Source organism: Pelophylax lessonae (genome assembly GCF_965119305.1).
Source record: "Pelophylax lessonae genome assembly, chromosome: 12".
NCBI lineage: Eukaryota > Metazoa > Chordata > Amphibia > Anura > Ranidae > Pelophylax > Pelophylax lessonae.
The window spans coordinates 4,297,151-4,315,347 of record NC_138779.1 but is presented as its reverse complement, the minus strand read 5'-3'; the positions used below and the strand labels follow the sequence as shown (position 1 = coordinate 4,315,347).

General features: G+C 48.8%; 1 pseudogene across 1 annotated transcript in view; it reads right to left on the bottom strand.

Moving 5' to 3' along the window:
* Positions 1-17,859, bottom strand: part of LOC309568565 (nephrocystin-4-like) — a 34,022-nt pseudogene extending 16,163 nt beyond the window's left edge. Inside the window, exons 1-2 of the transcript in view lie at positions 17,785-17,859; positions 363-541 (exon numbers count right to left, since the gene is read on the bottom strand). The product of the transcript in view is annotated as a nephrocystin-4-like (transcript). The remainder of the gene's footprint in view (positions 1-362; positions 542-17,784) is intronic.
* Between the last annotated feature and the right edge of the window lie 338 nt (positions 17,860-18,197).

The following is an 18,197-nucleotide window of genomic DNA, read 5'->3' as shown; positions in this document are numbered from 1 at the left end:
ACACATTCCTAAACCTTGTGGACAGCCTTCCCAGAAGAGTTGAAGCTGTTATAGCTGCAAAGGGTGGGCCAACTCAATATTGAACCCTACGGACTAAGACTGGGATGCCATTAAAGTTCATGTGTGTGTAAAGGCAGGCGTACCAATACTTTTGACAATATAGTATATATATATATATATATATATATATATATATATATATATATATATATATATATATATATATAAATGGAAAATAAAATGGTAAAAGCTCAGTTTCTTTAAATCACACCGGGAGTGACAACCAATTAAAGGCACACAACACAAATGTGGCTTCAGATATCTAAATTCAATTTAACAGAACATTGAAATCCACAGCTCACCTTAGAAATGATGGGATTTCGGCTCATTACACAGACTAACCAGGAGGCTACCAGCTGATGTTGGTCAACATCTACTATGTTGAGGTAGATGAATCTGCTGCCGGCTTTGTTGGGGCGCACAGCAATGTGAAGGTCTTGGATGCCGTTGGTGGGAGCACAAACACGTCACTGGGATCCACCTATACACCAAACAAAGGGTTAAAACTGAATTCCGGGGAGATAATAAAATACACCAGTCAACACAACTAAATGTTACATTCCAGCCACCCACAGCAGAGCAGGAGTGGGAGGAGCAGCACTAAGAGCCAATCAGTATGTACTGACAGGTGGTAGGTGGAGAGAGCAGTGAGCAGAGATGACTTTTCTGTATATTCTTAATATGTATTAGTACAGGTATTTATTTAGTGCCGACAGTTTACACAGTGCTTTACATTTTGTACATTCATATCAGTCTCTATCCTCGGGAGCTTACAATCTAAGGTCCTTATCTCACATACAAACACATATAATGACCCCCACTGCAAGGGTCATTTTGGATTTAAATTTTGAGTTTATTTATTACGGGTATTTATATAGTGCTGACAATTTACACAGTATGTTACATATACTGTATACTATACATTCACGTCGGTCTCTGCCCCTAAGGAGCTTACAATCTAAGGCCCCTAACTCACATTCTAGGGCCAATTTAGACAGGAGCCATTTAACCTCCCAGCATGTCTTTGGAGTGTGCGAGGAAACCGGAGTAAGTGAGATGGAGTTCAAAGGTCAGTAGTAAGGCATACTCTCCCACGCCAAGGGTAATGGACCAGGCGAGGGGACAGGGCTTTCCCTTTAACTGCTCTATTACCCCTAGGTTAGGGAGAGTATGCCTTACTACTGACCTCTGAACTCTGCTTGACTCACTACTGACACCAATGATGGGACACTTTCCTTCCTACTGACACCAGTGATGAGGCACTATTACTTCCACTGACACCAATGATGGGGCACTATTCCTCCCACTGACACCAATGATGTGGCACTATTCCTCCGACTGATACCAATGATGGGGCACTATTCTGCCCGATGACACCAATGATGGGGCACTATTCCTCCCACTGACAAGAATGATGGGACACTATTCCTCCTACTGACACCAGTGATGAGACACTATTCCTCCCACTGACACCAATGATGAGACACTATTCCTCCCACTGACACCAATGATGAGACACTATTCCTCCCACTGACACCAATGATGAGACACTATTCCTCCCACTGACACCAGTGATGAGACACTATTCCTCCCACTGACACCAGTGATGAGACACTATTCCTCCCACTGACACCAATGATGAGACACTATTCCTCCCACTGACCCCAATGATGGGACACTATTCCTCCTACTGACATCAATGATGAGGTACTATTCCTTCCACTGACACCAATGATGGGGCACTATTCCTCCCACTGACACCAGTGATGGGCCACTATCCCTCCTACTGACACCAATGATGGGACACTATCCCTCCCACTAACACCAATGATGGGACACTATTCCTCCCACTGACACCAATGATGGGACACTATTCCTCCCACTGACACCAATGATGGGACACTATTCCTCCCACTGACACCAATGATGGGACACTATTCCTCCCACTGACACCAATGATGGGGCGCTATTCCTCCCACTGACACCAATGATGGGGCGCTATTCCTCCTACTGACATCAATGATGAGGTACTATTCCTTCCACTGACACCAATGATGGGGCACTATTCCTCCCACTGACACCAATGATGAGGTACTATTCCTCCTACTGACACCAATGATGGGGCACTATTCCTCCCACTGATACCAGTGATGGGCCACTATCCCTCCCACTGACACCAATGATGGGACACTATCCCTCCCATTGACACCAATGATGGGACACTATCCCTCCCACTAACACCAATGATGGGACACTATACCTCCCACTGACACCAATGATGGGGTGCTATTCCTCCCACTGAAACCAATGATGAGACACTATCCCTCCCACTGACACCAATGATGAGACACTATCCCTCCCACTGACACCAATGATGGGACACTATCCCTCCCACTGACACCAATGATGGGACACTATTCCTCCCACTGACACCAATGATGGGACACTATTCCTCCCACTGACACCAATGATGGGACACTATTCCTCCCACTGACACCAATGATGGGACACTATTCCTCCCACTGACACCAATGATGGGACACTATTCCTCCCACTGACACCAATGATGGGGCACTATTCCTCCCACTGACACCAATGATGGGGCACTATTCCTCCCACTGACACCAATGATGGGGCACTATTCCTCCCACTGACACCAATGATGGGACGCTATTCCTCCCACTGACACCAATGATGGGGCACTATTCCTCCAACTGACACCAATGATGGGGCGCTATTCCTCCCACTGACACCAATGATGGGACACTATTCCTCCCACTGACACCAATGATGGGACACTATTCCTCCCACTGACACCAATGATGGGGCACTATTCCTCCAACTGACACCAATGATGGGGCGCTATTCCTCCCACTGACACCAATGATGGGACACTATTCCTCCCACTGACACCAATGATGGGGCACTAGTCCTCCAACTGACACCAATGATGGGGCACTATTCCTCCCACTGACACCAATGATGGGCCACTATCCCTCCCACTGACACCAATGATGGGACACTATCCCTCCCACTGACACCAATGATGGGACACTATCCCTCCCACTGACACCAATGATGGGACACTATCCCTCCCACTAACACCAATGATGGGACACTATACCTCCCACTGACACCAATGATGGGGTGCTATTCCTCCCACTGAAACCAATGATGGGACACTATTCCTCCAACTGACACCAATGATGGGGCACTATTGATCTTTTATTGAAAAGAATCAAGCAACATATTTTATACAAAAGTAAAAAACAGAACTATAGTACAATATTCCAACAGAAAAAAACAAAGGAATTCACATCCATGTGCAGAATATATACAATATATACATAATCCACTTCCAACATTCTTAGAAAACTATTTACATAAAGCAGCAGAGAGGGCCTAAGAGGCACAACCCATCACCTATGTATGCAGCCATTTATCAAAAACTAAGCATTAAGAAAAAATCTAGGGTGATAAGAGACAGAAAGCCACACCCGGGAAAGAGACTCCTGGCAGTCAGGGAGGCTTGAAACCCCTCCACGCCTTCAGCCAAGACCTCTGACCCCACTTGTCTCTCTCAAGCGCCCGAATCTTCCCCACCTCATGCAGAATGTCACACACCACCACCTGAACAGGAAGGATTTTACTCCGAAGGGTGACCTGACACCGTGCGTTCCATGTGTAATAACGGACTACTAAACTAACTAAAAAAAGTGTATCCAAACAAAAGCCCCCACCAGTATTGAATGCTCCGTACACCCACTCAGCATAACCCAGCCTGGAGAGGAAAGGAACACAGAGGGCCCACCCAACCTGTTTGTATACCTCTATGTTAAAAGGGCAACGAAGCAGAAAATGGTCCATAGTCTCCTCCTCACCTGCACATTCCTCCCGAGGACAACCACGATCCATCCCACTGCGGAATTTCAAATTGCCCCGAACATAGAGCCTCCCGTGGAAGCACAACCAGGCCAGATCCCTGAATTTAAGGGGGACTCTAGCCAAATTAATCAATCTTAACCCTTCCCTCAAAATTGGGCCTGGGCAATCCCTTAAGGCCAGTGGGTCATGAAAGACTTCACTCAAGACTCGGCTCATAAGGACTTTCCTCGGAGCGGATCTGAGATCTTCAGCCGACAGTCGCCACTGCCGCAGCAACTTCAGACACGGAGCGACATATGCTGGGAGCTGACCACGATGACCCCTGAGATTCTTCACTTGGCCACCTTCTTCCCAAAGTCGCAGAAAAGGCCTAAACCAAGATCTAAACATGCCTGCCCATCCAGGAGGTTCTACTGCAAGCATACTACCAATGTTAAACTTGAGAAATAGCAGTGAAAAGAAAAGAACGGGGTTGACCATACCTAAGCCACCCTCCCTCCTGGATAGATAGGTGACATTCCTCTTGATGGGGTTCAGTCTGTTCCCCCACAGCATCTGGAAGAACACACTATAGATCCTAGCATAGAGAGACACTGGCAAGATGCAGACAGGGCTGACATACAAGAAGATCGGTATCAGGCAAGTCTTAATCAGATCAACCCTTTCCCTCAGAGATAACTTCCATCTCTTCCAGCTGACCACCTTAGTATTGGCAACTTCCAGCCTGCCTTCCCAGTTTTTGAGGCCATAATCGCCAGGTCCAAATTCAATGCCTAATATCTTAATTTTTTCCTGGGGCACTGGAAAGGTGTCCGGGAGATCAAACCCCTCACCTTCCTTTCCCATCCAAAAAACTTCACTCTTTTCCTGATTGATCTTGGAGCCTGATGCTTCAGAGTACCGTGATGTCAGAGAGACCACCTCCTCCGCTTCATCTGTCCCAGTGACAATCACTGACACATCATCCGCATAGGCAACAACCCTCAAAGGCGGCTCACCCGGGATTCCCACTGGTACCCCACACAACATGCTGCTCTCTAGCCTCCTGATGAAGGGGTCGATTGCAAACACATAGAGCAGGGGACTCAGCGGACAACCCTGGCACACCCCAGAACCAACCTCAAAGGACTGTCCAACCCAACCATTAACAAGAGGGAAGCTTTCTGCCCCCTTATACAAAACTTTTAACCAATCGACAAAACCACCCGGCAGACCGTACTTACTAAAGAGCAACCAAAGGTACTCATGGTTGACACGATCGAAAGCCTTTGCCTGATCCAATGCCAGTAGATACTTTCCCCAGCCTGCAGCCCTGCACTGCTCCAAGGCCTCCCGGACAGCTAAAACCGCTGTGAAGGTGCTCCTACCCTGGATCGAACAGTGCTGATGGCGAGAAAGCAAAGACTCTGCTACTGCCGATAGGCGCCAGAAAAGTATCTTCGCCAGCACCTTTCTATCGACATTGAGAAGGCTGATGGGGCGCCAATTCTCAATCATCGAAGGATCTTTACCTTTTGAAAGAAGAATCACAGCTGAGTGTCTCATGGAAGGGGGAAGCACCCCCTCCGCAAGACAACTGTTAAAAACCTCTACCAAATGTGGGGCCAGAATAGACTTAAAGGCTTTGTAAAACTCAGCCGTCAGACCATCCGGTCCAGGTGACTTTTTGATGGCAAGCTGTTCAATTGCCCTCGTCACCTCTTCAACTGTGATCTCTTCTGTCAAATTCATCAAAGGGACATCTCCACCATTTAGACCTGGAGTAGAGTCCAAAAAGCTTTCCATCTTGTCTCGGTCAAGCTCTTTCCTCCCAAGAAGTTCAGCATAAAAAGACCTCACGACCTCCAGGATCCCTGACCTGGACTTTGTCAAGGAACCTGTACTATCCTTAAGGCCAACGACCATCTTAACAGCTACACCCTGTTTGCAGTTCTGGTAAGGGTCAGGCGAGTGGTATTTCCCATAGTCCCGCTCCAGAACCAAAGAGGTATGCCGGTCATATTGACACTTCCTGAGGAGGATTTTCACTTCAGAGATTGCCCCAGGATCTCCTCCTCTCGAGACAAGAATATCCAGCTTCCTCCGCAAACGTTGGTAGGTCATGTATCTATTAAACTGTTTTTTATTGGCTAGGCCCCTGAAGAATCCAGCAATCCTCTTTTTGGTCAGCTCCCACCACTCAGCCTTGCTGCTACAAAAGTCCAGGATGGTCACCTGTGCCTGAAAGAATTCCTCAAAGGATTGTCTAACATGTTCTTCCTCAAGGAGAGTCGAATTTAATCTCCAGATGCCTTTGCCCCTCTGAGGGAAGTCTGAAGCATTCAAGACCACAGATAGCATACAGTGATCAGAGAACTCCACTGCCTGCACCACTGGGGGTGAGAAAGCAGAGGCCTCCTTCAAAAAAAACCTATCTATTCTACTCTGACTATTACCTCGATGAAATGTGAACCCTGTGTCATCCGGAAGGTGCTTAATGTGCACATCCACAAGACCAGCATCCCTAACCATACTATTTAAAAAAAACGCTATCATATCCCAGCCGGTCTTTGAAGTCCTTCCTGTCCTTGGGCCTAGTCACAGTATTAAAGTCACCTCCAAAAACCACTTGCCGGGATGTAAAAAGAAATGGCTTGATCCTTGTAAAAAGGCATTTCCTGTCCCACTTTGTGTGCGGCCCATAAATATTAATTAGGCGCAGGTCCTGCCCTCCCACAAGAACGTCTAAGACCATACATCTCCCAATCTCCACCTCAATAACCCGCCGGACAGTTACCATGCCGGTTTTAAACAACACCGCCACCCCGCCGTAAGGCTCGGCCGCAAGAGACCAGTAAGATGGACCATACCTCCACTCTCTCTTGGCCATATGAATATCTGCCAAGGAGGTGAGCCTAGTCTCCTGCAAAAATAAAATTTCAGCATCTAATTGGCTGAACAAAAAGAAGGCCATAGAACGAGCTCTTACTGACTTAATACTGGCGACATTTATTGTCACCACTTTTAACGGAGGGGGAACCGCCATTTGGGTTATTGAGTGGATTGCTTCTTAGCTCCCCTCTGCTGCTCATCACCAGAAGCCTCTCTCTTTCTTGAAGCCTCCTCCAACTCCATTTCAATTTCTGAATTCTGCTCAGAAGAATCCCCAGATGAGGAGATATCCCAAGCAGAAGCCCTAGAACGGTTGGGGACAGACACTGGGGCATCCTGTCCCTGTTCCGTCCTCACCGTCTGTCTCTTCCGCCTCACAACCTTCCTTCTCTCCTCCAGGTACTGCAGGTCAGATTCAGAGATGCTTTCATCTCTTGTTTTCTTCTTCTTCTTTGAAGTATTCACAGAAGACTTCTTTACAGAGGAAGCCGCAGCAGCACCCTTTTTGGTACCCTCTACCACTCCTGGTGGGTGGGGGGCTTCTTTAAGGTCACACTTAGGAAGGGAAGATTTATCGGGAATAACTGACTTGGGGGGCACAGACTTGGAAGGTTCTGACACAAGAGGAGCAGGGACAGTAGGCTGGGGGGACACAGGGACAGACACAGAAGGAATACTTACAGATACAGGAGGGGTGGGCACAGGGACTGGGGAGGGATCCTGAACAAGACAAGGGGGGTCAGTCACCGCAGAGGAGGGTGGTACACCAGGGGCCTCATCCTCCATCCTGTCCAGCCTTAAGAGGTCATCTATCACCTCTCTATCCATATTATGCAAGGCTTCAGGACATCGGCTGTAGGGGTGGCCAAGGCACAGGCACAGGTTGCACCTTATCGCCTGGGTGCAGTCCCTGGCCACATGACCCTGCCCCCGACACACTGAACAGATCAGAGCTGAACAAGAGGAGCTAAAATGCCCCTTTTCTCCACAGCGGTGACACAGTTTTGGCTGACCGGGATAAAAAATGGTCATCCTATCCCTCCCTATAAAGGCAGAGGAGGGCAGGTGACGGACAACATTCCCATCCCTAGCCAACCTGACCGTTACCGACCAACCCCCGGTCCAGATGCCACGCTCATCATAAATTTTATCTGGCCTGGTCAAAACATCCCCATAATTTCTCAACCAGACCTCTAAGTCCCGAGCAGGAACACTCTCATTTGTGAGGATAATAGTGATTTTCTTTACTGTTGACCTTTGGGAAACTGCCACTGGCACCAGACCTTCCCATTCGGGTCTTGACCTGCACCGAGCCATATATCGTTCCCAGAACAGGTCAAGACCCTCTGGTCTGGTGAAACTAACCGTGTACTCCCGACTTCCAGCCACATGTATCAAGGCATATAGGTCATTAGCCCCAAAACCCATATCCAAGATCAGGTCCACAACCATACGCCGTGCTACAGGGACTGCACCACCTTCCCATTTAAGGAGGACTACGTTCCGCCTTGGACCCCCAGCAGGAGCCATAGACCCAAGACCAGATCCAATGGTGCTCATAGTGGCAGCCTGCAAGGGAAAACCCCGATTGGAAGCGGAGCTCCTCCTTGATTGTATTCCTGGCTTGATGATATTGCCAGGAGCACAGCTTACCACCTGTGCAAATGTAGGCTTATTAGGGCCAAGACCCCACACTGATGTCACATTATCAGGTACATTTCTATTATTATTTTCAGCTTGGCCTAAATCAGCAGCATTATCAGTTAAACATACAATGGTGGGTCCCACCACACCTGCAATGTTATTAGGTGTAGTTACTGTTTCTAATGCAGTACCAAATGCTTCCTGCTGCTGCGCTGTAGAGTCCTGGTTAGTTATTACTGAGACAGTTTTGGGCTCAGCAGAAGCAGGGTTAATCGGCTCTTCTGGGTTTTGTAGTTCCTGAGCAGAAATGTCATTTTTTAAACGTAACATTTTCTCAGCAGGCAAAGCATTGCTGAGCACAGGGGTATCATCCTGGGTGTCACTGGGAAAACCCTCATTATTAGGCAAGGTGCTAAAAGGCACAAAAACAGTTTTGTCTATTACCTGAGACTTGATAGCTTTTATCTTATCAGGTACATGATCCGGCAAGTCCTCCACATCACCAAACACCAGCTTATCTCCCTGTACTGGAGACTCCATTACTTGGATTACCTTTAGCATGCCTCCTGAGCCCTGAGATGGCAATGGGCTGCTTACCTCACCTTGAGGGGGAAGGGGGTCAGAACATGGGGTCTCCTCCTCCACCTCCATCTTTGCAAACCTTCGGTCGTTGCTAAACTTCTCCCTGAAGGGACCATCCCTGCCTTCCATCATGGCCACGATGGTTTCCTGATGTTCCACACGGACCTTAGCTAATTGGACCTCTGAATCCATGGATCCGCGGTTCTTGCTGAACAAGCCTTCACGCTGCTTTCTCAGACGCTTTAAATCCGCTCTAAGCTTGTAGAGCTTGTCTCTTTCCTTATTGAGGACTTTGATCCCGGCCACCACTCGCTCCCGAATGGATCCAGCATCTTCATCCTCACCAGGTGCAGAGAGATCACCAACCACGGCTTGTCCAGGAGCAGGGGTGCCATCCATCCGACCAGGGGATGGCTGAGAGCCTCCAGCAGGAGAGGCCCCGCTGGCCTGCATGGCCTCCCCAGGAAGGAGCCAGCAGGGCTGGGAGGGATTTCACCTCACTCCCCTCTCAAACAGATCACCTGGAGCAGCTCCAGACACACAGCCAGAGAACCTTGCAGCAGCCACACCCGAAGCTGAATGATGGGAAACGACTCCTCCCACTGACAGCAATGATGGGACACTATTCCTCCCACTGACACCAATGATGGGGCACTATTCCTCCCACTGACACCAATGATGGGGCACTATTCCTCCCACTGACACCAATGATGGGGCACTATTCCTCCCACTGATACAATGATGGGGCGCTATTCCTCCCACTGACACCAATAATGGGCACTATTCCTCCCACTGACACCATTGATGGGACACTATTCCTCTCACTGACACCAATGATGGGGCACTATTCCTCCCACTGATACCAATAATGGGCACTATTCCTCCCACTGACACCATTGATGGGACACTATTCCTCTCACTGACACCAATGATGGGGCACTATTCCTCCCACTGACACCAATAATGGGCACTATTCCTCCCACTGACACCATTGATGGGACGCTATTCCTCCCACTGACAGGACGCTATTCCTACCACTGACACCAATGACGGGGCACTATTCCTCCCACTGACACCAATGATGGGACACTATTCCTCCCACTGACACCAATGATGGGACAATATTCCTCCCACTGACACCAATGATGGGGCACTATTCCTCCCACTGACACCAATGATGGGGCACTATTGATCTTTTATTGAAAAGAATCAAGCAACATATTTTATACAAAAGTAAAAAACATAACTATAGTACAATATTCCAACAGAAAACAAAGGAATACACATCCATGTGCAGAATATATACAATATATACATAATCCACTTCCAACATTTTTAGAAAACTATTTACATAAAGCAGCAGAGAGGGCCTAAGAGGCACAACCCATCACCTATGTATGCAGCCATTTATCAAAAACTGAGCATTAAGAAAAAAATCTAGGGTGATAAGAGACAGAAAGCCACACCCAGGACAGAGACTCCTGGCAGTCAGGGAGGCTTGAAACCCCTCCACGCCTTCAACCAAGCCCTCTGACCCCACTTGTCTCTCTCAAGCGCCCGAATCTTCCCCACCTCATGCAGAATGTCACACACCACCACCTGAACAGGAAGGATTTTACGCCGAAGGGTGACCTGACACCGTGCGTTCCAGGTGTAATAACGGACTACTAAGCTAACTAAAAAAAGTGTATCCAAACAAAAGCCCCCACCGGTATTGAATGCTCCGTACACCCACTCAGCATAACCCAGCCTGGAGAGGAAAGGAACACCGAGGGCCCGCCCCACCTGTTTGTATACCTCTATGTTAAAAGGGCAATGAAGCAGAAAATGGTCCATAGTCTCCTCCTCACCTGTACATTCCTCCCGAGGACAACCACGATCCATCCCACTGCGGAATTTCAAATTGCCCCGAACATAGAGCCTCCCGTGGAAGCACAACCAGGCCAGATCCCTGAATTTAAGGGGAACTCTAGCCAAATTAATCAGTCTTAACCCTTCCCTCAAAATTGGGCCTGGGCAATCCCTTAAGGCCAGTGGGTCATGAAAGACTTCGCTCAAGACTCGGTTCATAAGGACTTTCCTCGGAGCGGATCTGAGATCTTCAGCCGACAGTCGCCACTGCCGCAGTAACTTCAGACACGGAGCGACATAGGCTGGGAGCTGACCACGATGACCCCTGAGATTCTTCACTTGGCCACCTTCTTCCCAAAGTCGCAGAAAAGGCCTAAACCAAGATCTAAACATGCCTGCCCATCCAGGAGGTTCCACTGCAAGCATACTACCAATGTTAAACTTGAGAAATAGCAGTGAAAAGAAAAGAACGGGGTTGACCATACCTAAGCCACCCTCCCTCCTGGATAGATAGGTGACATTCCTCTTGATGGGGTTCAGTCTGTTCCCCCATAGCATCTGGAAGAACACACTATAGATCCTAGCATAGAGAGACACTGGCAAGATGCAGACAGGGCTGACATACAAGAAGATCGGTATCAGGTAAGTCTTAATCAGATCAACCCTTTCCCTCAGAGATAACTTCCATCTCTTCCAGCTGACCACCTTAGTATTGGCAACTTCCAGCCTGCCTTCCCAGTTTTTGAGGCCATAATCGCCAGGTCCAAATTCAATGCCTAATATCTTAATTTTTTCCTGGGGCACTGGAAAGGTGTCCGGGAGATCAAACCCCTCACCTTCCTTTCCCATCCAAAAAACTTCACTCTTTTCCTGATTGATCTTGGAGCCTGATGCTTCAGAGTACCGTGATGTCAGAGAGACCACCTCCTCCGCTTCATCTGTCCCAGTGACAATCACTGACACATCATCCGCATAGGCAACAACCCTCAAAGGCGGCTCACCCGGGATTCCCACTGGTACCCCACACAACATGCTGCTCTCTAGCCTCCTGATGAAGGGGTCGATTGCAAACACATAGAGCAGGGGACTCAGGGGACAACCCTGGCGCACCCCAGAACCAACCTCAAAGGACTGTCCAACCCAACCATTAACAAGAGGGAAGCTTTCTGCCCCCTTATACAAGACTTTTAACCAATTGACAAAACCACCCGGCAGACCGTACTTACTAAAGAGCAACCACAGGTACTCATGGTTGACACGATCGAAAGCCTTTGCCTGATCCAATGCCAGTAAATACTTTCCCCAGCCTGCAGCCCTGCACTGCTCCAAGGCCTCCCGGACAGCTAAAACCGCTGTGAAGGTGCTCCTACCCTGGATCGAACAGTGCTGATGGCGAGAAAGCAAAGACTCTGCTACTGCCGATAGGCGCCAGAAAAGTATCTTCGCCAGCACCTTTCTATCGACATTGAGAAGGCTGATGGGGCGCCAATTCTCAATCATCGAAGGATCTTTACCTTTTGAAAGAAGAATCACAGCTGAGTGTCTCATGGAAGGGGGAAGCACCCCCTCAGCAAGACAACTGTTAAAAATCTCTACCAAATGTGGGGCCAGAATAGACTTAAAGGCTTTGTAAAACTCAGCCGTCAGACCATCCGGTCCAGGTGACTTTTTGATGGCAAGCTGTTCAATTGCCCTCGTCACCTCTTCAACTGTGATCTCTTCTGTCAAATTCATCAAAGGGACATCTCCACCATTTAGACCTGGAGTAGAGTCCAAAAAGCTTTCCATCTTGTCTCGGTCAAGCTCTTTCCTCCCAAGAAGTTCAGCATAAAAAGACCTCACGACCTCCAGGATCCCTGACCTGGACTTTGTCAAGGAACCTGTACTATCCTTAAGGCCAACGACCATCTTAACAGCTACACCCTGTTTGCAGTTCTGGTAAGGGTCAGGCGAGTGGTATTTCCCATAGTCCCGCTCCAGAACCAAAGAGGTATGCCGGTCATATTGACACTTCCTGAGGAGGATTTTCACTTCAGAGATTGCCCCAGGATCTCCTCCTCTCGAGACAAGAATATCCAGCTTCCTCCGCAAACGTTGGTAGGTCATGTATCTATTAAACTGTTTTTTATTGGCTAGGCCCCTGAAGAATCCAGCAATCCTCTTTTTGGTCAGCTCCCACCACTCAGCCTTGCTGCTACAAAAGTCCAGGATGGTCACCTGTGCCTGAAAGAATTCCTCAAAGGATTGTCTAACATGTTCTTCCTCAAGGAGAGTCGAATTTAATCTCCAGATGCCTTTGCCCCTCTGAGGGAAGTCTGAAGCATTCAAGACCACAGATAGCATACAGTGATCAGAGAACTCCACTGCCTGCACCACTGGGGGTGAGAAAGCAGAGGCCTCCTTCAAAAAAAACCTATCTATTCTACTCTGACTATTACCTCGATGAAATGTGAACCCTGTGTCATCCGGAAGGTGCTTAATGTGCACATCCACAAGACCAGCATCCCTAACCATACTATTTAAAAAAAACGCTATCATATCCCAGCCGGTCTTTGAAGTCCTTCCTGTCCTTGGGCCTAGTCACAGTATTAAAGTCACCTCCAAAAACCACTTGCCGGGATGTAAAAAGAAATGGCTTGATCCTTGTAAAAAGGCATTTCCTGTCCCACTTTGTGTGCGGCCCATAAATATTAATTAGGCGCAGGTCCTGCCCTCCCACAAGAACGTCTAAGACCATACATCTCCCAATCTCCACCTCAATAACCCGCCGGACAGTTACCATGCCGGTTTTAAACAACACCGCCACCCCGCCGTAAGGCTCGGCCGCAAGAGACCAGTAAGATGGACCATACCTCCACTCTCTCTTGGCCATATGAATATCTGCCAAGGAGGTGAGCCTAGTCTCCTGCAAAAATAAAATTTCAGCATCTAATTGGCTGAACAAAAAGAAGGCCATAGAACGAGCTCTTACTGACTTAATACTGGCGACATTTATTGTCACCACTTTTAACGGAGGGGGAACCGCCATTTGGGTTATTGAGTGGATTGCTTCTTAGCTCCCCTCTGCTGCTCATCACCAGAAGCCTCTCTCTTTCTTGAAGCCTCCTCCAACTCCATTTCAATTTCTGAATTCTGCTCAGAAGAATCCCCAGATGAGGAGATATCCCAAGCAGAAGCCCTAGAACGGTTGGGGACAGACACTGGGGCATCCTGTCCCTGTTCCGTCCTCACCGTCTGTCTCTTCCGCCTCACAACCTTCCTTCTCTCCTCCAGGTACTGCAGGTCAGATTCAGAGATGCTTTCATCTCTTGTTTTCTTCTTCTTCTTTGAAGTATTCACAGAAGACTTCTTTACAGAGGAAGCCGCAGCAGCACCCTTTTTGGTACCCTCTACCACTCCTGGTGGGTGGGGGGCTTCTTTAAGGTCACACTTAGGAAGGGAAGATTTATCGGGAATAACTGACTTGGGGGGCACAGACTTGGAAGGTTCTGACACAAGAGGAGCAGGGACAGTAGGCTGGGGGGACACAGGGACAGACACAGAAGGAATACTTACAGATACAGGAGGGGTGGGCACAGGGACTGGGGAGGGATCCTGAACAAGACAAGGGGGGTCAGTCACCGCAGAGGAGGGTGGTACACCAGGGGCCTCATCCTCCATCCTGTCCAGCCTTAAGAGGTCATCTATCACCTCTCTATCCATATTATGCAAGGCTTCAGGACATCGGCTGTAGGGGTGGCCAAGGCGCAGGCACAGGTTGCACCTTATCGCCTGGGTGCAGTCCCTGGCCACATGACCCTGCCCCCGACACACTGAACAGATCAGAGCTGAACAAGAGGAGCTAAAATGCCCCTTTTCTCCACAGCGGTGACACAGTTTTGGCTGACCGGGATAAAAAATGGTCATCCTATCCCTCCCTATAAAGGCAGAGGAGGGCAGGTGACGGACAACATTCCCATCCCTAGCCAACCTGACCGTTACCGACCAACCCCCGGTCCAGATGCCACGCTCATCATAAATTTTATCTGGCCTGGTCAAAACATCCCCATAATTTCTCAACCAGACCTCTAAGTCCCGAGCAGGAACACTCTCATTTGTGAGGATAATAGTGATTTTCTTTACTGTTGACCTTTGGGAAACTGCCACTGGCACCAGACCTTCCCATTCGGGTCTTGACCTGCACCGAGCCATATATCGTTCCCAGAACAGGTCAAGACCCTCTGGTCTGGTGAAACTAACCGTGTACTCCCGACTTCCAGCCACATGTATCAAGGCATATAGGTCATTAGCCCCAAAACCCATATCCAAGATCAGGTCCACAACCATACGCCGTGCTACAGGGACTGCACCACCTTCCCATTTAAGGAGGACTACGTTCCGCCTTGGACCCCCAGCAGGAGCCATAGACCCAAGACCAGATCCAATGGTGCTCATAGTGGCAGCCTGCAAGGGAAAACCCCGATTGGAAGCGGAGCTCCTCCTTGATTGTATTCCTGGCTTGATGATATTGCCAGGAGCACAGCTTACCACCTGTGCAAATGTAGGCTTATTAGGGCCAAGACCCCACACTGATGTCACATTATCAGGTACATTTCTATTATTATTTTCAGCTTGGCCTAAATCAGCAGCATTATCAGTTAAACATACAATGGTGGGTCCCACCACACCTGCAATGTTATTAGGTGTAGTTACTGTTTCTAATGCAGTACCAAATGCTTCCTGCTGCTGCGCTGTAGAGTCCTGGTTAGTTATTACTGAGACAGTTTTGGGCTCAGCAGAAGCAGGGTTAATCGGCTCTTCTGGGTTTTGTAGTTCCTGAGCAGAAATGTCATTTTTTAAACGTAACATTTTCTCAGCAGGCAAAGCATTGCTGAGCACAGGGGTATCATCCTGGGTGTCACTGGGAAAACCCTCATTATTAGGCAAGGTGCTAAAAGGCACAAAAACAGTTTTGTCTATTACCTGAGACTTGATAGCTTTTATCTTATCAGGTACATGATCCGGCAAGTCCTCCACATCACCAAACACCAGCTTATCTCCCTGTACTGGAGACTCCATTACTTGGATTACCTTTAGCATGCCTCCTGAGCCCTGAGATGGCAATGGGCTGCTTACCTCACCTTGAGGGGGAAGGGGGTCAGAACATGGGGTCTCCTCCTCCACCTCCATCTTTGCAAACCTTCGGTCGTTGCTAAACTTCTCCCTGAAGGGACCATCCCTGCCTTCCATCATGGCCACGATGGTTTCCTGATGTTCCACACGGACCTTAGCTAATTGGACCTCTGAATCCATGGATCCGCGGTTCTTGCTGAACAAGCCTTCACGCTGCTTTCTCAGACGCTTTAAATCCGCTCTAAGCTTGTAGAGCTTGTCTCTTTCCTTATTGAGGACTTTGATCCCGGCCACCACTCGCTCCCGAATGGATCCAGCATCTTCATCCTCACCAGGTGCAGAGAGATCACCAACCACGGCTTGTCCAGGAGCAGGGGTGCCATCCATCCGACCAGGGGATGGCTGAGAGCCTCCAGCAGGAGAGGCCCCGCTGGCCTGCATGGCCTCCCCAGGAAGGAGCCAGCAGGGCTGGGAGGGATTTCACCTCACTCCCCTCTCAAACAGATCACCTGGAGCAGCTCCAGACACACAGCCAGAGAACCTTGCAGCAGCCACACCCGAAGCTGAATGATGGGAAACGACTCCTCCCACTGACAGCAATGATGGGACACTATTCCTCCCACTGACACCAATGATGGGGCACTATTCCTCCCACTGACACCAATGATGGGGCACTATTCCTCCCACTGACACCAATGATGGGGCACTATTCCTCCCACTGATACAATGATGGGGCGCTATTCCTCCCACTGACACCAATAATGGGCACTATTCCTCCCACTGACACCATTGATGGGACACTATTCCTCTCACTGACACCAATGATGGGGCACTATTCCTCCCACTGATACCAATAATGGGCACTATTCCTCCCACTGACACCATTGATGGGACACTATTCCTCTCACTGACACCAATGATGGGGCACTATTCCTCCCACTGACACCAATAATGGGCACTATTCCTCCCACTGACACCATTGATGGGACGCTATTCCTCCCACTGACAGGACGCTATTCCTACCACTGACACCAATGACGGGGCACTATTCCTCCCACTGACACCAATGATGGGACACTATTCCTCCCACTGACACCAATGATGGGACAATATTCCTCCCACTGACACCAATGATGGGGCACTATTCCTCCCACTGACACCAATGATGGGGCACTATTCCTCCCACTGACACCAATGATGGGACACTATTCCTCCCACTGACACCAATGATGGGGCACTATTCCTCCAACTGACACCAATGATGGGGCGCTATTCCTCCCACTGACACCAATGATGGGACACTATTCCTCCCACTGACACCAATGATGGGGCACTATTCCTCCAACTGACACCAATGATGGGGCGCTATTCCTCCCACTGACACCAATGATGGGACACTATTCCTCCCACTGACACCAATGATGGGGCACTATTCCTCCCACTGACACCAATGATGGGGCACTATTCCTCCAACTGACACCAATGATGGGGCGCTATTCCTCCCACTGTCACCAATGATGGGACACTATTCCTCCCACTGACACCAATGATGGGACACTATTCCTCCCACTGACACCAATGATAAGGGTTTTTTTACTTCCATTAGTCATAGGCCCTTTGTTTAGAGAGTTTGGAGGCCTCTGGTTTACAACAATACAGAAGAATAGGATACGTGGAAATATAACAATAGGGACAGTTAGGTGAAGAAGTTACTCTCGGCAGACGGGCCCGATGTCCCTTTTGGTGCAATGTGTAATTGGGGTAAAGTATAACACTGACCTTCAGTTCATGCGGGTGAGACGCGTACGCTCTGACTTTCCGCACCGCTTACGTCCCTCGAAGGACCAGAGACATTTGTGTGAGCTGACCGGTTACACAGCTGAGGTCCACCCTTTTCAGGGAATGGACGTAGATCTGCCAGATTTGGATTGGAGCCGCCAGCCATCGGTCCCTGTGCCAATATTAGGAGATAACAGGAATTAATCACATATATCAATAATAATGTCACAATGTCCCTACTCCCATACATTAGAGTAGGACCATCACTGCAGAGGCAGCTTGAGTGATTAGAAGCTTCTATATAAATTGATTATAATGTAAATCAACTGAAACTTCTATTTAGTGAAGAGACATAAATGGGTTTTATTAGGAGTATCCTTTGCTGGCTAGCAGGGCCTAGTGATGGGGATTTT